This window comes from Bos grunniens, chromosome 6 (assembly GCF_055505025.1).
Source record: "Bos grunniens cultivar Pamir isolate PY7600 chromosome 6, Bosgru_T2T1.0, whole genome shotgun sequence".
Taxonomy (NCBI): domain Eukaryota; kingdom Metazoa; phylum Chordata; class Mammalia; order Artiodactyla; family Bovidae; genus Bos; species Bos grunniens.
Window position 1 is genome coordinate 68,483,526 of NC_141170.1, and position 23,895 is coordinate 68,507,420.

General features: G+C 36.6%; 1 protein-coding gene across 9 annotated transcripts in view; it reads right to left on the reverse strand.

The window, feature by feature from the left end:
- The window catches only part of PCDH7 (protocadherin 7), a 475,120-nt gene that overhangs the window by 398,634 nt on the left and 52,591 nt on the right, over positions 1-23,895 (reverse strand). The gene's annotated exons all lie outside the window — the stretch shown is intronic.

Consider the following 23,895-nt stretch of genomic DNA (forward strand, 5'->3'; position numbering starts at 1 on the left):
AGGAATCAAACCCACATCCTCTAAGACTCCTATATTGGCAGGCAGCTTCTTTACCACTGAGCAACCTGGGAAGTCCATATCTTTGCCTGGAGAATCCCATGGACAGAGGAGCCTGGCAGGCTATAGTCTATGGGGTCACAAAGAGACGAACACAACTTAGCGACTGAGCAGGAGCACTATATATATAGTGCTATATATATATATATATATACACACACACAGTGCTATATATATACACACATACATATATATATATACACAGTGCTATATATATATATATATATAGTGCTCCTGCTCAGTCGCTAAGTTGTGTTCGTCTCTTTGTGACCCCATAGACTATAGCCTGCCAGGCTCCTCTGTCCATGGGATTCTCCAGGCAAAGATATGTATATATATACACATACTGGAGAAGGCAATGGCACCCCACTCCAGTACTCTTGCCTGGAAAATCCCATGGACGGAGGAGCCTGGTAGGGGGTCGCTAAGAGTCAGACACGACTGAACAACTTCACTTTCACTTTTCACTTTCATGCATTGGAGAAGGAAATGGCAACCCACTTCAGTGTTCTTGCCTAGAGAATCCCAGGGATGGGGGAGCCTGGTGGGCTGCCGTCTATGCAGTCACACAGAGTTGGACACGACTGAAGCAACTTAGCATATACACATACGTACATACATACATATATAATTATCTTTGTAAAGTTATTCACTTAACTGTTTCATCCTGTCAAGGCTACAGTGTAGTTTAGAAGAACAAACCTCATTTCCATGGTTTACTACTTTATTCTCAGTGTTGGGACATGGTTGTCTCTCAATAAAACTGCTCTAATGAATGAATACCTGTTGGAAATAGCTAGCTAAACAAATCACAATACTGGTCACATCACTGTACCACTTTTGTCTAATTTTAATATTTTGAAATCATGTTTTTGACTTTCTATTATTTGTCATATGATAGGTTATGAAACAGACATTTTTGAGCTGTATTGACATTCTTCATTTTATTATCATTTTATTTTACCCACTTTTTCTATATTTTTCAACTTGGCCTGTCCATTTAAAATTTCATTAATTTTCTCTTTTTAACCTTTTCCATATAACTGTCATTCTTTTCTTTCCTTAAAGGGAATATTCTATTTAAAATGTTCTGTAAGGTTTTCAATAAGTGAATAAGTAAAACAATAAAAACATAGGAAATCAGAGGCATCAAAGTGTTTCATCTTCTAAAGACTTGACATTCTTTTAAAAGCATACCCAAGAAACAGAATGCATTTACCACATTGCCATGAAACATAATGAAATCCTCTTATTAAAATATTACTGAGGAATAGAGCTCTCTCATGTCATAAATTAACTATGGAAGGGCAGGTTTCACGTTTGTGGTTTCAAGCTTTGATGCACTGAACAAATGCAGCTGTGCACTAATATTCACCTGTCACTAAAGCCAAGAAAGTGGATTCTTTCCTCACCATTAAAGATTCATGTTTAAAAACAAAAATGAGTACCTCAAATCACTTATTGAGCTCATGGAGAACTACTTAGGAATCACCATTCTGCAAACAGTCATTGATGAGGGTCAGGGTAGAAATGGATGTTACCAGGATTGGTTTGTTTTGATTTGAATCAGCTAATTAAAACGGCCCTGGAAGCAATTTTCACATCACTGCCCACTGAGGAGATAGGCTCCAGTAAATCAGACCAAACCAATCTTTCAGTCAGGTCCAATTCTGCTGAAGTTGTATAGACGCAGCTTTTGTCTTCCCCTTCCAGCCATTCTCTTCAATTTTTTTCTATCACCCAGGCAACAAGCCACACACACACACACACACACACACACAAAGATGAAACCAAGCCATTCCTGGAGCACGTTTTACCAGGCCATCTCTATAACTCACTCAGTTTTCATTTCTTAATCAGACTGAAATAAGCTTGGAATTAATTATCAAAAACCATCACAAAATTGTAAAGCAATTATCCTCCAATTAAAATAAATAAATTAATTAAAAAAATATTAGTAAAAAGTTAAATGATAAAAGCTTTGTTCTTTTCCAGATTTCTCTGGCCTTATCCCTGACTAGTGCTTGGAAAAGAAAGCTGAATTATGCAGAGAACAGGAATAAGATTCAGATTTAAGTACAAGAATACAATGAACACTCATACAAAGGAATAAACACTTTCTTAATAATTCTGAAAAAATTCCAATCATAAACAAGCAAATGTATATATTTTGAAAGGAACATGTATCTATTTTGTACTTATTTTTATTAGGCATGCTTCAAAACTAAGTCACACACCTACGTAATTGGTGTAGATTAAGTACAAGTGTCTGTTGAATGTGTTTGCATATAATTGGCAATATGTAAAAGATTCTATGAATATTCATTATTTTTTTCTCTGACTGATGTTAAGATCTAGGTGAAAGTAAAAGGCATCATGTAAAAAGTAAAGTCTATTCCATGACACAGAAAATGCAATTGATGGTAGTTTCTGCAATCTAGGAACAGAAAGTGGATTTTCATATTTTACAGCAAATGCATAATATCAGAGCTAAGTCAAGGGACAGCCATCATCAAGACTGAAAGTTTATTATTTAAAAAAATAATGGAAAATCATTTGAAATAGAAAGTGAGACAGAAGGTTAACATGAGATTTGGTGAATGGAGGACTATGAAGATAATTCTGAATGAATTATATGATCATGTTTTACTCCATTTTGACATATAAATGAGGTACCAAAACTCAAATTATAATTATTCGTTACTATATCATCTGCATAGATGTTTATTACAAGATTGCACTTAATTATTTAACTTTCCCTCACAAAGTCCTTGTGAAGTCGCAATTATAAGTTTGCTCGTTTTACATATGAGGGAATTAAAGATCAGAGAGCTTAATCTTCTTATATAAAAATCACATAGATAATGGGAGAATCAGGGCCCCAAACCAAGACTTTGGTTATTAATCAAAGATTGTTCTTCCTCAGCATTATGTTTCTGGATAATTGTTTTTTAAATTTGACTTTGAATCTTTTAAAAATATACATATAAGTTATAACTGAAAATGTCTCTATTTTTGCCATTGTTTCAGGAATAAGCAAAACTATGCAAGCTTTCTATACTATTATAAATGAGTGTGTTTGAAATTCAGTTCTAGAAGCCTGTGTGTTAGAGTCAGGATTCTATCATAATTACTTAAATTTGTGAATACATAAGAAGCAACTTCAACATATCTGAAGGTTGTCTAAACTTACAAAAAAAAGAAAAACACAGAAAGAAAAGGAATAAATAAGACAAATTCCACCTAATCAAAGAAAGGGGTGTTTATAACCATTTACCTGTGTAATTGGAGAAGGAAATGGCAACCCACTCCAGTACTCTTGCCTGGAAATTCCCATGGACGGAGGAGCCTGGTAGGCTACAGTCCATGGGGTCGCAAAGAGTCGGACACGACTGAGCGACTTCACTTTCTTTTCATCCTGCATATATGGAGAAGGGAATGGCAATCCACTCCAGTATTCTTGCCTGGAGAATTCCATGGATGGTGAAGTCTGGTGGGTTAGTCTGTGGGGTCGCAAAGAGTCAGACATGACTGAGCGACTAACACACACACCTGTGTAATAGTGCACACACACACACACAAAGGCCATTCACTAGCACTGTTTAATTTACATTCTTTGGAAAAGAGGGCTTTTAAATGGTGAGTCAACGTCTGAATTGGCCATGGAAGGCAAGGGATTGGATAATATCATACCACTTCCACATCATAGGTAATTTGCTCTCACTACAGAATACGAATGATGTGGGCCCTAACAAAAAAGTGCCGTGGGTTGGATAGCCAAGCAATCAATATTTATTGACTGGCTGGCTGTTAGAATCATGGAATCTCAGTGTTAGAAAGAATGCCAAAGGTTACAGAGTCGAATCATGTGAAAGATATCGTGGGAGGCATGGGGGAAATACAAAGAAACAAAAGTCACAGTCTTGCCTCTGAAGACATTTTTATGTGTACAAATATATACGTATAAACAGATGATTAATCTTGAGGAGGAAAAGACAAGAACCCAGGAGGTAAAACTATGAGAGCTCTGAAGAGTGAGAAGAGACTATGATGGGGGAGGAGGAAGAGGGCTCCTGGACTAACTGAACCTGAGATTGGGTCTTAAAAACCAGATAAGCTTGACATCTATGGAAATGAGGGAAAACTACATTCCAAAAAGGAAAGCTGTGAGGAAGATGGGTGGTGAAGTCAGGAGGCAGTGAGTGGATTTCCCTGCCGAAATCAGAGATTTCTGTAATTCCATTCAACTTCACCGCAAGCTGTTTTCTCTACTTAGATCAAGTCTACATATAAAAGGATGCGATGTAATAATTAAAAGCAGCAACAACAAAGTGTCCTGAATATCCTAAATTAGAAATACAGACAAATTAAAGTAACTGTCAAAAGTCAGAGAGAGCAAAAATCGACTGTTTTTGTTAAAACTAACATAATCAAGTTTTTGAGGATTCTTGCTCTAGAACTGCCTATTTCTAAAGGTTAAATTGTGTACATCTTAATTCACAATTTTATTTTTTATTGTTTTACTTCTAAATGACATTTTAAAGGAACACTCTTTCTAAACAAGTGAGGGACGGGGATCAATTCAAACAGACTGAAAGTGAAAGTAGCTAAGTCTTGTTCAACACTTTGGGACTCCAAGGACTGTACAGTCCATGGGATTCTCCAGGCCAGAATACTGGAATAGGTAGCCTTTCCCTTCTTAAGGGGATCTTCTCAACACAGGGATCAAACCCAGGTCTCCCACATTGCAGGCATATTCTTTACAGCTGAGCCACAAGAGAAGCCAAAGAATACTGGAGTGGGTAGCCTATCCATTCTCCAGCTGCTCTTCCTGACCCAGGAATTGAACCAGGATCTCCTGCACTGCAGGCAGATTCTTTACCAACTGAGCTACCAGGGAAGCCCTCAAACAGACTGCTAGGCATCAAGGAAACAAAAACACAAGACTGAACCTCAGCTTCAGTCTACTGACAAAACATGCTCCACCAAAGAAGGGAATGGCAAGCCACTTCAGTATTCTTGCCTTGAGAACCCCATAAACAGTAAGAAAAGGCAAAAGGATAGGACACTGAAAGATGAACTCCATGGGTTGGTAGGTGCCCAATATACTACTGGAGATCAGTGGAGAAATAACTCCAGAAAGAATAAAGAGACGGGGCCAAACAAAAGCAACACCCAATTGTGGCTGTGACTGGTGAGGGAAGTAAAGTCTGATGCTGTAAAGAGCAATATTGCATAGGAATCGGGAATGTTAGGTCCATGAATCAAGGCAAATTGGAAGTGGTCAAACAGGAGATGGCAAGAGTGAACACGGACATTAATCAGTGAATTAAAATGGACTGAAATGAGTGAATTTAACTCAGATGATCATTAAATCTACTACTAAGGGCAGGAATCCCTTAGAAGAAATGGAGTAGCCATCATGGTCAACAAAAGAATCCAAAATGCAGTACTTGGATATAATCTCAAAAATGACAGAATGATCTCTGTTTCCAAGGCAAACAATTCAATACCAAGATAATCCAAGTCTATGCCCTGACCAGTAATGCTGAAGTTGAGTGGTTATATGAAGACCTACAAGACCTTCTAGAACTAACACCCCAAAAGATGTCCTTTTCATTATAGGGGACTGGAACACAAAAGTAGGAAGTCAAGAAATACATGGAGTAACAGACAAATTTGGCCTCGGAGTACAGAAAGAAGCAGGACAAAGGCTAATAGAGTTTTGCCAATAGAATGCACTGGTTATAGCAAACACCCTCTTCCAACAACACAAGAGAATACTACATATTACATCACCAGATGGTCAACACTAAAATCAGATTGATTATATTCTTTGTAGCCAAAGATGGAGAAGCTCTATACAGTCAGCAAAAATAAGACTGGAGGCTGACTGTAGCTCAGATCATGAGCTCCTTATTGCCAAATTCATACTTAAATTGAAGAAAGTAGGGAAAACCACTAGACCATTCAGGTATGACCTAAATCAAATCCCTTACAATTATAGAGTGGAAGTGAGAAATAGATTTAAGGGAATAGATCTGATATACAGAGTGCCTGAAGAACTATGGATGGAGGTTTATGACATTGTACAGGGACAGGGTTTATCATTCCCAAGAAATTTTTTCATTCCCAAGAAAAAGAAATGCAAAAAGGCAAAATAGTTGTCTGAGGAGGCCTTACAAATAGCTATGAAAAGAAGAGAAGAGAAACGCAAAAGAGAAAAGGAAAGATATACCAATTTGAATGCAGAGTTCCAAAGAATAGTAAGGAGAGATGAGACAGCCTTCCTCAGTGATCAATGCAAAGAAACAGAGGAAAGGAATAGAATGGGAAAGACTAGAGATCTCTTCAAGAAAAATTAGAGATACTAAGGGAGTATTTCATACAGAGATGGGCAAAATAAAGGACAGAATATTATGGACCTAACAAAAGCAGAAGATATTAAGAAGAGGTAGCAAGAATACACAGAAGAACTGTACAAAAAAGATCTTCACGACCCAGTTAATCACGATGGTGTGATCACTGACCTAGAGTCAGACATCCTGGAATGTGAAGTCAAGTGGGCCTTAGAAAGCATCGCTATGAACAAAGCTGGTGGAGGTGATGGAATTTCAGGTGAGCTATTTCAAATCCTAAGAGATGATGCTGTGAAACTGCTGCATTCAATATGCCAGCAAATTTGGAAAACTCAGCAGTGGCCACAGGAGTGGAAAAGGTCAGTTTTCATTCCAATCCCAAAGAAAGGCAATGCCAAAGAATGTTCAAAGTACTGCACAACTGCACTCATCTCACATGCTAGGAAAGTAATGCTCAAAATTCTCCAAGCAAGGCTTCAACAGTGCATAAACTGTGAACTTACTGATGTTCAAGCTGTATTTAGAGATGGTAGAGGAACCAGAGACCAAATTGCCAACATCCGCTGGATCACTGAAGAAGCAAGAGAGTTCCAGAAAAACATCTACTTCTGCTTTATTGACCACGCCAAAGCCTTTGACTGTGTGGATCACAACAAACTGTAGAAAATTCTTCAAGAGATGGGAATACCAGACCACCTGACCTACCTCCTGAGAAATCTGTATGCAGGTCAGGAAGCAACAGTTAGAACTGGACATGGAACAACAGACTGGTTCCAAATTGGGAAAGGAGTACATCAAGGCTGTGTACATCAACCCTGCTTATTTAACTTATATGCAGAGTACGTCATGTGAAATGCTGGGATGGATGAAGCACAGGCTAGACTCAAGATTGCAGGAGAAATATCAATAACCTCAGATAAGCAGATGACACCACCCTTATGGCAGAAAGTGAAGAAGAACTAAAGAGCCTCTTGATGAAAGTCAAAGAGGAGAGTGAAAAAGTTGGCTTAAAATTCAACATTCAGAAAACTAAGACCATGGCATACAGTCCCATCACTTCATGGCAAATAGAAGGGTAAACAATGGGAATAGTGAGAGACTTTATTTTTTGAGGCTCCAAAATCACTGCAGATGGTGACTGCAGCCATGAAATTAAAAGATGCTTTCTCCTTGGAATAAAAGTTATGACCAATCTAGACACTTTATTAAAAAGAAGAGACACCGCTTTGCCAACAAAAGTCCATCTAGTCAAGGCTATGGTTTTCCTGTGGTCATGTATGGATGTGAGAGTTGGACTATAAAGAAAGCTGAGGACTGAAGAATTAATGCTTTTGAACTGCGGTATTGGAGAAGACTCTTGAGAGTCCCCTGGACTGCAAGGAGATCCAACCAGTCCATCCTGAAGGAAACGAGTCCTGAATATTCATTGGAAGGACTGATGCTGAAGCTGAAACTCAATATTTTGGCCACCTGATGCGAAGAACTGACTCATTGGAAAGTATCCTGATGCTGGGAAAGACTGAAGGCTGGAGGAAAAGGGGAACAGAGGATGAAATGGTTGGATGGCATCACCAACTCAATGAACATGAGTTTGAATAAACTCCAGGAGTTGGTGATGGACAGGGAGGCCTGGTGTGCTACAGGCCATGGGGTGCAAATACTCAGACACGACTGAGCAACTGAACTGAACTGACTGAACCTCAGGTTTACAGTGCCAATTACATGTGGTCAAAGTTGACCATTCATGCATCTCCATTCTTAAAGCTGAGAATAACATGTAAAATGATGTTAACTTAAGGTGTCATCATTATCCTCCTCAGACCATGGTATTGGCCACCTTTGGAAACAAAAACAGAACTGGCTAGTATTCATGTGCCAAAGCAATAAGTCTCTGGAGAAAGAGAGACTAGATGTAACGAGAAGGTGAAATGAATAGCAATCTTGGCTGTTCTTAAATGCCACTTAAATGCAATTATGTGCCCCAAATACTGAGTCTACTTTGCGATCCTTAAACACTCACAGAGGGGAGTAGAAAGCAGCCATCAAACACTAGAAAGTGTTTCTAGATGATGGATAAAGTTACTAAGAGTCATATACACTACCAGGGAAGTGAAGGTAATGTCCAATGAGTTTTAACTGTCTTGAAAATGTTAATGTGCAATAGGACAATATTACAAAATCCAACCAACCAGTTTCTTGCTCATGAAAGATAATATTAAAAGTGTATGGTATGGGGAGGGAGGAGGGAGGAGGGTTCAGGATGGGGAGCACATGTATACCTGTGATGGATTCATTTTGATATTTGGCAAAACTAATACAATTATGTAAAGTTTAAAAATAAAATAAAATTTAGGTCTTCCGGCGGGATCGAGGGGCAGCAGCGTACGGTGAAGGACACAGGCCGTGGAGTTTGAACCCCTTGAAAGATTGAAATCATGGCAGGTCCAGAAGCTGATGCCCAGTTCCAGAATTTAAAAAAAAAAAAAAAAATAAAATAAAATTTAAAAAAAAAGTAAATAAAAAAAAGTGTAGAACTGGCACCATGTTTGTAGTTCAGTTGAGTTCAGTCGCTCAGTTGTGTCTGACTCTTTGAGACCCGGTGGACTGTAGCATGCTAGACTTTCCTGTCCATCATCAACTCTCGGAGCTTTCTAAGTTGAATATACTTCTCTTTTAATGTGATTTGTGGTCGATCGGCTTTAAAAAATCTATGCTTTCTGATCATTAGAAATGTCTAGGAATGTTTTTTATAAATACTTTCAGAAATACTAAGTGGTGATGATTTAAGGACTGACATGAGTATATTAGCATAATGACTTTTAGGACATAAAAAGATATTATATCAGCAACTAATACAGAAATACAATTTCAGAGATAAGGAACTCACCTGAAACCACCCTCTACCAAATTATTCATTTTACCAGTGATAACACTGAGGCCCAGGGGGATGACAAGACATTTAGTATAACACTGCAACTTTAGGATTAAAACTAAATGCTCTTGCTCCCAAATCAGTAGTTTATTTCCACTTAATTTATGAGAATTACATCTCAAAGAAATATAAAACTGGGAGATGAGATTATTTAAAAACCAAGCAGCTCTAATTTCAGGACAGTTCAGTTGTGAAATGCAGGGAAGACATACAAGTTAGATAGACTTATTTTTAATTTACAATGGACTTTGCACCCATAATGTCAGTGGGTTCATCAAAAACAACCAATGGCAATTATATGATAAATACAAAAATGAGATTCTTTGTAACAAAAATGTTTCTGTGTGGGCTAAGTTACAGAATCTCTTTTTATTTTGAAACACTTGAAAAATCTTAAGAAATTAATAAAAATTACTTTAAGTCAAGCTTCTTTATAGCTTCATTTCAAAATTTTGGGGGATGGTTCCAATCAATATTGCACAGAATTTTTTAATATGCTTTGTATGAAAAGGACCACAAATCTTACACTTTAAAATAGGTCACAAGTCTTAAGGAACTTAATAAAAATGCAATATGGTGTTTTTAACATAGAAAAGATTATTTGCTTCTTTTTTGCTCCTTTGTCTTATACGTTCAGTGTGATATATTAGTTTAATTAAAGTCTACCAAATTATCATAAGGATTTTATGTGCTGCAAATAATTGGCTTTGTTCTCGTCTCACTTTTTCTTAATGGGAGCAGAACATTCTTTCTTTCTTCTTTTTTTTTTTTTTTTAAATGATACATAGTAAAAGATACCAGAAAATTACAGGGAAGAAAAGTTAAATGAGGTGCCTAATGAAGTGACCTTTGTCATCTTGGACATGAAATAAAATTAAGCCTGCACTAATGCAATGAACATAAGTCAATGTTTTCAAAGAGTTAAGAGGATAGGTAATATTATGGCTCAGGGCCAAATCGTACCAAGAATCCTTCCATACATAAAAATGACAATCCTATTAATATGAAAAGCTGATAGGCCCTAAAATGAAGTAAAATATATAAATAGATCATGTAATAAGATTTTTTTATGGAAGCTATAATGAATCAATCTTTTTCATGGGACAGATTTAGGTGATAATCCAGATAAAGCATATTATCAGATACCTATTTGATAAGAGACAATTTAAGCATGTAAGTGAACAGAGAATTAACAAATGTGGCATATTAAATCAAAGTTGTTTCAGAGAGTAACAATACTAACATAACCACTCTTGCCATAGTTGAGTGGGAACAAATTATAGTTAAAATATACAGTCATTGACAAGACTACTATCTCTAACAGTAGCAAAACAAAAAACAGAATAACCTATGAACAGGAAATCAATTAACTGACTACTGTATGAAATCTGAAAGATGGAAATTATGAGTGACTTTCTTATAGCATAATTTTTAAAGTGTGTTAAAGAATATGTGTAAGATATGAAAGATAATCAGCAGTGCTTATTTTGTTAGAAGAAAAAATGTGATCACTATTCATCTACCATTGTCTTTAAAGAAACATAATCTATATATTATGGACTTCCTGAAAAACTCTGAGCTTTTAATTTGTCCTCTGAATTACTTTTTGTTTAAAATATGCTTCTATCCCTGGCTTCATAATATGATAAGTGTTTTCAATTGCTAATAATAACTAACACTCTATTGAGTGTTTACGAGATCTCAGGCTAATGCATGCAGTCCCTAGGAAGTAGATAATATTATTAACCCCACTTGACAAAGAAGGGACTTGAACAGAGAAATTAACTTGCTTAAAACACAGCTCTAAAAATGGCAGTGCTGGAATTTTAAACCCAAGAAGTCTCATCGTTGTGTCTGCTTTTAACTGACTACTCTCTACTGCCTCTCTAGTGAAACAATTGTTCTGAAAAGTAGGTTTTTATCAAATTTGCTATACCTTTTCAAATATACTCAACAACATTTTTTCAGGTAGAGTGTTATTGCATTTTTAATAGAACCAGAAAATGTTTAGCATATCATTTTAGGTTTATTAAAACTCTTTCGTTCTCTTTCTCTCTCTCTCTCTCACACACACAGACATGCAAACAAACACACAATAATAATTACTTTATTACATTTCTGAAGAACACACAACAGGTGTACATAATGTTATACTCAGATGGTGTTAAGCAAGGAGATTTCTTTTTTCCTTTCTTCATAAAGCCAGACTATGTATTTTTAAAATCCCATGACCTCAGAATGTGCCTAAAAGAATGAAGCAAAGAAAATGATAGTCTACCCACCCTGTGATACATGTTTTTATTTTGATTTTTTTAATATAAATTTATTTATTTTAATTGCAGGCTAATTACTTTACAATATTGTATTGGTTTTGCCATACATTGACATGAATCTGCCACGGGTGTACATGTGTTCCCCATCCTGAACACCCCCCACCTCCCTCCCCTGTGATGCATGTTTTTAAAGTAATTCTCTAATTGGTTGTCTCAGAAGGAACATTGCTAGGAAGGAGTGCTTCTTCAGAGAGTGCACATGCATATTTTGAATAGATATACCTGATTTACTCCATTTGTTTTAAGCCAAAGAGTGAAAGGGAATCTTTGACAAAACTGTCATCTTTAAAACACAGTGATATTTCATTTTCCCCTTCTGCACTATTTAGATTGTCTGGAACTGAAATGCTTCCAGCGGCTCCTGTGTCCAATTTTTCAAAGCTGTCACTTTCTAGAAATCTGCTTAAGCAAAATACTTATGCTGTTAAAAAACAGAACAAACATACATTATAAAATACATTCTATTCTTCTTTGCAGGTCAAAGTCTTCTTCAAGAATGCAAACTTGGGAGAAAATGTGAAAAGAAATTCAAAGATGACTATGATAGATTAGTGAAAGTCAATGAATCTGGTGTACCTCTGATTAGTTTCTAGAGATACACCTGGACTTAGCTCAGTAGAGTTTTTCCACACAATAATCATATAATCAAAATGTTATTCTCAATGCATACATGAAAGGTCATTAAACTGAAAAAGAACAAATACAGAGGAAAATGGGACATTGAAAGATGACCATGGTTACTCTTCCTCAGATCATGTCTATATCAAGCTATTATAATGTTCTTGTCAACCTTCCACGTTCCAGAAGTTAACAAAAAATTGTCAAGCATTATACTTGTTAGACCTCTGGCCTCTCTGAATTGTGCGCATCATAACTCACATCCTCTAGTACCTGACTATGTGACAGCACAGTGTAACAATATGCAAAATAATGATGATAAGAATGGTGTGAAAGGCAATCAAACTTTTGTTATCAGCACGGGACTTCCAAAATGTGAGATGAAACATATTTTGAAAAGGTTCAGTCATCCTCACTTGAATATTACTCAGTATTCTTAGCACAGAGTATACTTCCTTTATTCACACATACATACATACTTTAAATTGTCTATATATAGATATGCAGAGGATATGTTTATCACATGTGGACCTTTGTCTCCTGGATGCATGATCACACACTTCTGGCTTAATTCATCTTTCCAAGTTTATGCAGTAAAATTACATAAGACTTACAATTCTTTCCATTGCTTTAAAAAGCTAGTCCTCAGCAAAAGCCAGGACTGCTTATGGTGTACAATCTGAAACCCAATTCTCTCTCGGCACTTTAACACTAGATCTGTCACCCTTTAACACCACAAAATCAATACCCTGGAATGTCATGGTTCTCTGACGGCCCACAAAGTCAAGGCGTGATCAATTTCAACTTCCTTACTAGACAGAAATAGACTTAGACAAATAAAAAAGATTTCATTCAAGTTAAATTCAATAAAACAAAGGAATAAAGGTAGAGAGAGTGCTGTTACAATTCAGTCGAATAAATTTTCACTTAAATTTAGATCCATTTTAAATCCAACTAAATTGCATACTCAGCCAAAAGATATGTATCAGAAATTAAAAGAAGCTTAGAATTTACTGCATTCCCTAGATTAAGAAATGCTATCAATTAAATGTGTGTGTATATACATGTGTTTCTTTCACTGCATTAGTTAATAAACAGGAGGGAAAGGATGGGGTCTGAGTTTACCTAGAAAACAGGGTAATTTTTGGCTTCAGTGGCTCAGTAAGAATAAGAATCTTGTCTTTCTTGTTATAAACTGTATACCCCATATTGAGAACAGTCCAAGACACAGAGTAAACCCTTAGTAAATATTTGATTAGAATATGAAAATCTATGCATACATTAAATATAATCTGATACATAAACTTAACTGAGGGCAAAACCTCTTTCTTGTTCACTGCCATATCCCTGGCCTCCGTAGTGCTTAGGGTGTAACAGGCACTAAATAAAGATCTGCTGATTTGAAAGTCTAGAGAACACCTCCTGTTTTACTGGTCAATTTCTAGCACTTTAACTGAAATTTTAGAGTCGTCATTTCAGGATCATTTTCATTTTTCTGTAACAAACACTTTATATGTCAGCAGTTTTATTTTTCTCCTAAATTTGAACATATAAAACACAAAGATATTATTTAAAAATGCTTAGAAAAAGCCAGGCCTGAGAGTCAGGGACATGGAGTGCATTTTAGGTTCACTCACTTGCCAGGCAACTTTGCCTTTCCAGGCTTCTGTCTCATCTATAAAATGTAAAAGAGGGACAGAGGGAGAACAGGATGATTCTCAGGTGACCTCCTGGGAATATGTAGGAATGTAAACTCGTGGGTATTTGTAGAGCTATGGATTAAAAAAAAAAAAAATCAATGAAAGGGGCTCTACAGGTCAGAGCAAAACAGGACAGTGATCCTATTAAGAAAGTTAAAAGAAACTGGAGTCATTCAGTTGTTCAAAGAAAATGCTGAAAATGCCCAAGTGAAGTAGACCAATACGAGAGGACTCACAGGCATGTGGCACCCAGAGCTGAGTTACTGCTTTCTGGTCCCTTAAAGCATAGGGTGTAGTTTGGCTCAATCTCTTGTCTTCCTGCATCATCAAAACTAGAAAGAAAAATATTCACTCCCATCTAGCTTTCTTCTAGGGGAAGCCATGTGACAAAATGTTGGCCAACAAAATACAGAACAGACAGCAAAAGAGACACTGATGTATAGATCAGTCTTACGGACTCTGTGGGAGAGGGGGAGGGTGGGAAGATTTGGGAGAATGGCATTGAAACACGTATAATATCATGTATGAAACGAGTCGCCAGTCCAGGTTCAATGCACGATACTGGATGCTTGGGGCTGGTGCACTGGGACGACCCAGAGGGATGGTATGGGGAGGAAGGAGGGAGGAGGGTTCAGGATGGGTAACACATGTATACCTGTGGCGGATTCATTTCAATATTTGGCAAAACTAATACAATATTGTAAAGTTTAAAAATAAAATAAAATTAAAACTGAGCTGAAACAAAAAAAAATAAAAGACGGAACAAAGTCCTTGGGGAGGGACTCATTCTTAGGAGAGAAAGGAAATGGAATCAAGGGAAGTTGTTCCTTTTCCTTTTTGTCCCTCTTTCTTCTCCTAATCTGAAACAGGGACAGAGTGCCAGGAAAAGCAGCCATCAACTTGGGAATATGAAAAGGAAAATAAAAACTAAGAGATGATGGTGCAAGAGAATAGCCGTACCATGATTCCTCAGTAAAACTTGCTGACCCACAGCTTCCTGAAACTTATTATAGGGGAAAATAAGCCCTTCACTTAACCATGATTAATTTATTACTTGCAGCTAAATGCATTCTTAAGTGATGTATCTGCTAAGGGGAAAATCATAGAGCAGGATTATCCAAAAAAAAAAGAGGGGGATGGATAAGAAAAAAAAAGAAAAAGAAGCTATGACTATAAGGGCTCCCATGATTACACACCAAATACAGGTTATGAGTCTGCAACTCCATCTGATCAACTGCCATGTTTCACAAAATTTTATATCACTGATACCCTGTAAAAAGGAGGCAACTTTTATGTTTAAAAGGCTCTAGAGCAGGAATCAGAAGATGGGCTTGAACTCTGTCACATAATAACTCAGTTTTAGCAAAAGTGTTTTAGAATAAAAATGGAAATCACAACATTTCATTGATGAAGTGATTGTTAGGATTAATATGATGCATGCAAAGACACTTTAAATGCACAGTGTTTTACTAGTAACTATTTTCATGGGATGATGCAAGTGAAACGCTTAGACACAGGTTCTGGCATAGACTAAGTGCTTATTTATTATGATCATTGTTATTATTTAATATAATCTACTCATATCTTCTCTAGAATATCTTGCTCATGACCTTGTTCCTGAGGCATGGCTGACTGAAAAAGTCAGATCTTAAGCGAGGCACAGCCAGAGTTTCTCTAGCAGGCATTTGAAATTGGTACCGAGAAAAGTTACTAGTCTTGCTGCAGGTGGGCATGTGGCAGGCAAATTAAAGAACTATGGAACTGTCAGCCATGGTTTATCATCTAGAGTAGAAAAAGATAAAAGGATCATCTCCAACATAAGAAGAAACATGTGGATGCACAGAAAACACAGATGGAGAAAGAGAGAAAAGGAGAGAGGGAAGAAAGAAAACAGGGAGGGAGGAAGAGAGGGGAAGCGAGGAAGAGGGTGAGAGAGAGCATGAGCACAGATGCTGGTGGTATTGAACTTAGAATACATTTATGAAGATTGAGATCCACATACTTCTATTTTACATAATATATTTTAAGCTGGTTTCTCTTACTGACAATCAAAGAAAGTGAAAGTTCCAGTTGCTCAGTTCTGTTCAGGGACTGTAGCCCACCAGGCACTTCTGTCCATGGAATTCTCCAGGCAAGAATACTGGAGTGGGTAGCCATCTTTCTCCGGGGGATCGTCTAGACCCAGGGATTGAACCCAGGTCTCCTGCGTTGCAGACAGACTCTTTACTATCTGAGCCACAAGGGAAGCCCCAGCAACCAAAGAATGCTAACTAAATAAATATATTTGTTTTAGTTTTAGCATTGAAACATATTATCAAGTTAGTTGTAGAAAATCTGAATCTATAAAAGCTGTATAAGAAAAGGTCACACATAATCCCCTTCTGTTTCTATGATTTGTTAGCTCTATGATTCTATGATAAAATTTCATGAAGAATTTTATAAAATGAAATTTTATACAATTCAAAACAGAAAATAGTTTCTATTTATTTATGATTCCTGATAGTTGCAATCATTAAAGAAAATAGGAAACTAGTTAAAGTCTTAAGGCTATATAATATTTTCTTGAAATTTTTAATCTGGTGTCTTCTTGCAAAATAATGTCAAATGAAAAATCACATTTATGTATACAAGAAGCTTTCCACTTCCCTCTCCTGTGAACAGCAAACAGCCAGAATAAGAAAATGCAGATTTTAGGTGCCAGGAAAACAGAACTGACAACTTCTAAACCCTCTCCGACAATTTAGAGAATGCTGGGATCCTCTGAGTATATCAGGGATCCAGACCCTAGAATGGGTTTTCTGAAGGTGTGTACAACCAAATTGCTAAATGCTTTTGGATGGAGTCCCAGAATGCAAGAGCTCATGTGTACAGTTTGTTTTATTTTGTTGACAATAAAGAAAAACTCTTGGGTTTCACTATAATCCTGGTTTAACAATAGTCGTTTTTCAGATGTAGGGCTGTTCAAATATGGTCAGCTCCATGTAGTTAGGACAACATTTTGAATTTGTTCAAAGTAAGAAGAGATTAGGTATGAGAAATACAGCAAAATATTTCCATCTGGTAGTAATAAATAGATCAAATGTGTCCTGTTTAAGACATTCAGGTACCTGGTTTTGTCAGTGAAATCTTAGCCTTCAATGGAGAGAAGTTTAATGACATACCTTTCCAGAACAGAGAAGACCCATATTTAGAGTGCTGATACTTTAAATTGTCACAGCTCAGATCTAAGCCACCTGCTCACTAGTGGGATTCAGTGGCAAAAATAATAGTGATATAGAGTAAGCCTATATAAGCTTTTAGCATACATAGTTTCTTTAATAATAAACATTGAAGTGTATGCTGATTTTTTAAAGACACATTAAAGACAATTTATATTTCCCCCTTACAATGTTGTTCATTGTATAATTTCAACAATAAACAATGAGATTTTTTGATAATTATTAAATGAAGCTTTCATTCAGTTTTCCAGTTTTTCAGTGAGGAAGCTGCATTTCATTCCTACTTTTTTAAATAGGAATTTTGACAGGCTTCTAATTAATAATCATCTGGAGCACAGTTTATAACTTTAATTATAACTTCTACACTATAAGAGAAGTTAGCGTGACGTAGACACTCAATTAGTATTTACAGGGTGAATGAATCTATAAAAAAAGAAGAATATATGCTATAACTAAGCACTCTATTCCCACCTGAGTTTCATATTTCTCTTTCCATTTGCTTTACCTGAAACAGTTTCCATAACAAACGCATTGGGTAACAGGGCTAAGACACTCAACACTGTTTTGTTTTTTTTTTTTGTTAAGAAGCAGGAAGTCATAAACCAATTTCAAACCACAGTCCCATAAGGAAGGAAATCTGCCAAAAGACATGAAAGCCATAATGATTTATTTCTTGAAAGGAAAGAAAACCTGATGGGCTATTTCAAGCAAGGGCAACTGGAACTTGGTGCATTAGCAGTTATCTGTGGGATCTACTTTTAGAACAGATATTCCTTGTTTGAAAACAGAGCATAAAATGATGTTAATCTGTACGTGGAGGAAGCTGTTCATGGCTCTTTAATCAGAGCATGGTGTACTGGAATTATCTGTCCTTCCATTTTCAACTCAGAATACCCACAAAGTCTGCACCAGCAGCTATTAGGAGTACTCCACTCTCAATAAATTCACTGGAGTTTTGCAAGCACAAAGCCTTCAGGAATGAACACTTCAGAGTAAATTTTAGCTGCATAATCAAGAATATGGCCGAAATTGCCAATCAATGGTGCAAAGCACAAATAATCAAACTTTAGATATAGAAAAGCCCTTTATGGACTAAATATATCCACTATGCAATCTATCCCTGACTTTGCAGGGAGGCTCACCTGAATACTAACAATCAAAGCTATCCAAATAAATTCCTGCTGAAAAGCGACCTCTCAGCTAAAGAGAATTATGTAAGATAAAAATGAAGAGGGAAAAAATGCCATTATATATTTAAATAATCTCATTTTGCTGTTATTTAAACTTGAAAGCAAATAAAACTCACACTATGGGAGATCTTCACATACTAAGACATTCAAAACGGGATGAGCAACATGTAAAAGGACCCTAATAAGCTTAACAGAGTGTACCTTAAAACAGAAACATCTCAAAGTTAAGAATTATGTAACAGTAAGAAGTGCAACTAAAGGGAAAACATAGCCAGGGAAAAACTTCATTTTGAGCCACGACCTGAGAAGGCAACTATTAAAGCCAAATTGAGGCTTATCAGACAAATATATGCATGCCAGGCAAGCAGTGAAAAAAACCCAGGAAAGAATATCAACACAGATGGGAACGAGATAGCTGACTTGCAGGAAACCATGCGGAGTGACAGCTCGGCAGTATCTCCACACCTGAGCTGGCAGCAGGGCCTGTGGGGGCTGTGCCTCAGCCAAGTCCGCGGGGGCCTTAGGCAGATGTGGCTTGGCACTGGGAGCAGTATGCACAAAGTCCTGACCCTACAAGCCTGCAACTCCGCGAATGGGGTCTCAAAAAATATGTAAAAATCAAAACTCACTAGGGGACTCATCAATACTTAACTAGATGCAAATTATACTTCTATTCAGGGGAAACATTAGAAGGGAAAAGTCTGCCAATAATTGCTATGAAAACATTTATCTGACCCTGATCCATGTTGCTCACCAGATTCAATTATTTTAAATAATGTATGAACGTGGAAACAAAATCATTGCTAATCAATATTAGATTGATTTTGTTGTAAAAAATTTACATTTTTGAAAGTTACCTGAAACTATCATTATCTCCTAAATCTGACTTAAGAATCTGATTTAAATAAACTTAAGAAATTTATTTTAAAATAATGTATTATTTCTATTTGTTTTTACAGCAAATATCATCACCTGTTTGCCTGTAGTTGTATTGCTAAACACAAGTCCTTCTAGGAGAGGTTTCTAGTTAATTTTAAAAACACAGGAGGAAAAAAAAAAAAAAACACAGGGGAAAGAGCAGAATAAGAGAAATTGGAAATCAAGTCAGAAGTAAGATGGAAAATGTATGATATACCCATCAGCATCTGGTTAAATAAATTTACTGACATCATAAACAGCAAAATTGTTTGCACAAAGAACTTTTCTCTTACGTGAAAACTTCCTACTCTAAAACTTTCACTCCATTATGATATTTATTGAGTGCAATTTCCTGCTTTAGGATGACTGAATTGCAGGGAGTTAATCTCGATTCAGGCTGAGGTCTTCCTGTTCACATCTTTGCAAGTGGAGCTTCCTGGGGAAGCTGAAAAGGAACCAAATGTTTCACAGCTGAAGCTCTTCACCTGACTTTCTCTTTATGACATAATTTATTTATTTTTTACAGTTCTGAGATTTCTGGTTTTAAGCTAATGAAAGATGAAGATGTAAACATACTACTTAGAATATCTTGTATCTAGTAAAAATATATTCAACTGTGGAATTAATAAATTCAGAGACTGAATAAGTTAAAATTGCTAGACCTTTAAAACTTCCATTGGAGTTATTGCAATGGCAGCCACATATTTATATCTACTAAGAATCTTTTATCCAAAATTAGCACAAAAACTATTTAAAAAAATTATTCTCAGTATCATATTGTTAAGGTACAATGATGATTAAAAGCTTGTTAAACAATCTTCTCCAATGAAGTGGATATCATTTTCAACTGATAAAATTATAGCAACATAGGATGGAAGGTTAAGTTACCTAGATTATAATTTTGCCAGCTACTTTAATGGTTTTAGTGTACCAGGGCTTGAATTTTCCCTTCTGCTGTTATATATTTCAATGCAATAAGAAATAAGGATTAATGGGCAATACAAAGGTTTTTCTGAGAACTTTAATTCTCTCAAGGTTCCAGTTCAAAGTTGAAAGATAAATACCAAATTCTACCTTACCAGTAAGATTTGACATAAATTCTAAAACCGTTTTTTACTCAGTACCTCTTGGAGACTAAGGGTTTCCTGATTGTTAGCTGAGCTACTAATATTCATGTGTGTGTGTGTGTGTGTGCGTGTGTGTGTGTGTGTGTGTGCGCGCGTGTGTGTGTGTGTGTGTGTGCAGTTGTGTCCAACTCTTTGCAGCCCCATGGACTACATAGCCTGCCAGGCTCCCCTGTCCATGGAATTTTCCAGGCAAGAATACTGGAGTGGGTTCCCATTTCCTACTCCAGGGGATCTTCCTTACCCAGGGATCAAAACTGTGTCTCTTGTGCCTACTGCATTGGTGGGTTGATTCCTTACCATTAGCACCACCTGGGAAGTTCTGAAGATTCATAGCCCCAAAGAAAGGAAGATTTTCACGAGTCCAAGATTTTTTTACTAACAAACTTTAACAGTTCTTACTGTGATCTCTTTCTCTTTTAAAAATGTACCTTAGACTTCTGCTAGCAAAAGGTCTCCAATTGGCTGGAATATCCAACAGATACTACCCTGTTCTGTGAAGTTAACTGTTCAGTATTTTCTCGGAGGCAAGATTACCACTTGAAAAATCATCAGCAATCACTTCCTGTCTTTTTCCCTAGGGGTTCCTACTAACTAAAGGTTAATCATCCATGTTCTTATTTAGCTCTTGAGTTCCGATTAGATCATAGTTTATAAAGTGGATGACTGCAGACTGCTAATTCTTACCTGACAACACAGTGAACAAATACAACATATTCAGGAAATATGTCTTATTTTTCATTTTAACAAATCCATACCTGACTATTGCATCATTAAATGTAAAATCATGCTAAGTTTGGCTGCTCAGGAAAGAGATACTGATAAGATTTCAGTAGCCACATGTTATTCCCAATACTGTGGGGATTTGTACTGGCTAAGTTATTTACAACCAATTATGTTTTGGCTTCCTAGTAGCTCAGTTGGTAAAGAACCTGCCTGCAATGCAGAAGACCCCCGTTCAGTTCCTAGGTTGGGAAAATCTGCTGGAGAAGGGACAGGCTACTCTCTCCAGTATTCTTGGGCTTCTCTGGTGGCTCAGATGGTAAAGAATCCACCCGCAACTCAGGAGACCTGGGTTCGATCCCTGGGTTGGGAAGATCCCCTGGAGAAGGGAAAGGCTACCCACGCCAGTATTCTGGCCTAAAGAATTCCATGGACTGTACAGTCCATGGGGTCACAAACAGTCAGACCGGACTGAGTGACTTTTACTGTCACTAATACAAAACTTGATACGACATTATGAAAATGTATCAGATGCAGGCTAATGTCAATAACAATGTATTATAGGTCAAACTTACCCAACAAACACTGAAAAATAATTTAATGAAATATTTGAAATTATTAAATATTTTTATACATATTTCTTTTCCCTTGGTGCACCTTCTCTTCTTAATATATATTTATGCATCTGTTTAAAACTGAAATAAAATAGGATTGAATAGTTTCAAACTACTGCAATTTAAAGAGAATGTAATGAAAATGGCAATAATATAATAAAAATGAATCAGATATAATATTCTAGAAAATCATTTTTTGGTAATTTTTACCACAAATATTAATAAAATACAAAAGAGAGGTTTTTTTTCCCCTAAATGAGCCATTGTTTTACTATTTTATATATAATTGGTCCTCTGCATTTGAGATTTTATATAATAAATATTTCAACAAATAACATTATTATATAATATCTGTAAAAACAGCCATGTCTCAGTTAAGTAAACTTAAAAACATGTATTTTCCCTTGATACAATGAAGCAGTTATTATAAAACTTATATTTCAAATCACGTAATGTTATCACTTAGCACATCACAGTCTTGTCAGGTCAAATCAGTTTGCAAGTGAAATATTACAAAAGAATAAAATAGCACCAAAATTTGAATTTTAGTTGCCCTTTTAAAAAGTGTATATAAAATTCTCTAATATTTCTGATTGTTGCAAAACTTACAATACACATAGCATTTAATAATTAAGGAGGGGCTTTTCAGATTCATTTCTTTTTTTTCCTGCATGTAAAGGAAAAGATCCCACTGGTATGGAGTCCCCTGTCACTCTTTTCTGTGACGTCTTTTCTAAGCCCACTAGTGTCTCTAAACAGGCGTCACTGGGTTCCCTTCCGGCCTCAAGGGAGTTTGGCTCCTCCCAGCTCCCTCCCAATTATAAATATGTAGACTAGATAATTGACCCACCCTTTTGACTGCTGCATTGTCTAAATGGAGCTGACTGCCTCCTACTAAACCACTAACAACAGGTAGGAGAGGAAGTACTAATTAATCAGCTTGAATATCTGAAGTCATTATTGACTCAAATCCTTTGATACCTTCTTTAACTCTCCCAACTTTTAAACTCCCACCCTCTATGGTACCTACACACCTCACATTCTGCTTAAACAGCAAAGCATTTAAAAAATAAATAGAATTTGCCAAATATATATATATATATATGTGCACATATGCATATATAAGTTCCTTTTTTTCGCATCCTAGTTTTACCAATCAGATCCTAAAATTTAAATACTTGTAAAGTCTAGAAAATACAATAGTGAAAATAAAGAAAACCTTATCCCCTTGGTCCACAGAGCATCTGTTCATGCCAATGTTTCCATCAGAAGTATAAGAGAAGCTCATGAAAGTGCACAATCAGAAAAAGCTGAACCTTAGACAAGAAATTCTAAAGTTACTTAAAGTTGCTGCTGCTGCTGCTAAGTCGCTTCAGTCGTGTCCGACTCTGTGCGACCCCATAGACGGCAGCCCACCAGGCTCCCCCAGCCTTGGGATTCTCCAGGCAGGAACATTGGAGTGGGTTGCCATTTCCTTCTCCAATGCATGAAAGTGAAAAGTGAAAGTGAAGTCACTCAGTCGTGTCTGACTCTTCTTGACCCCATGGACTGCAGCCCACCAGGCTCCTCTATAAATGGGATTTTCCAGGCAAGAGTACTGGAATGGGGTGCCATCGCCTTCTATGTTACCTAAAGTTTCCAAGTCCTAAAGATACATTCCAGAACGTAAAAACATAGAAAAAAATTAGTGTGTTAAAAATGATAAAGAAAAATCTCTGTGAGGATAATTTATAGCTTCTATTCCAGGCTACAAGATTATGATCATTGGATATAAAGCCACCAGATACCATGGAAAAGAGGCCTTTCTTGCTCTTAAATTTAAGGTTGCAAAATGGGATTTGTATATCAAAGGAGGAGGGTTTTCAAGTTGGCTATCTAATATCATGGCTTTATCATTCCAGGTAGGTTTCAGGAACAATGTGCAGGAAATGAGACACCTGAATACATAATTGTCACTTAACTTTCCATCTTACTTAGACTCAGTTACCTGAATCCATTCTAAGTGTCTGCAGACCTACTCCCCTTTCCCTTAACTGGCCTCTTAGTTACAAAGAAATTCCCCAAGCAGATCATGTATGTAAGTATACAGATAAGAGACCAAACAGTTAA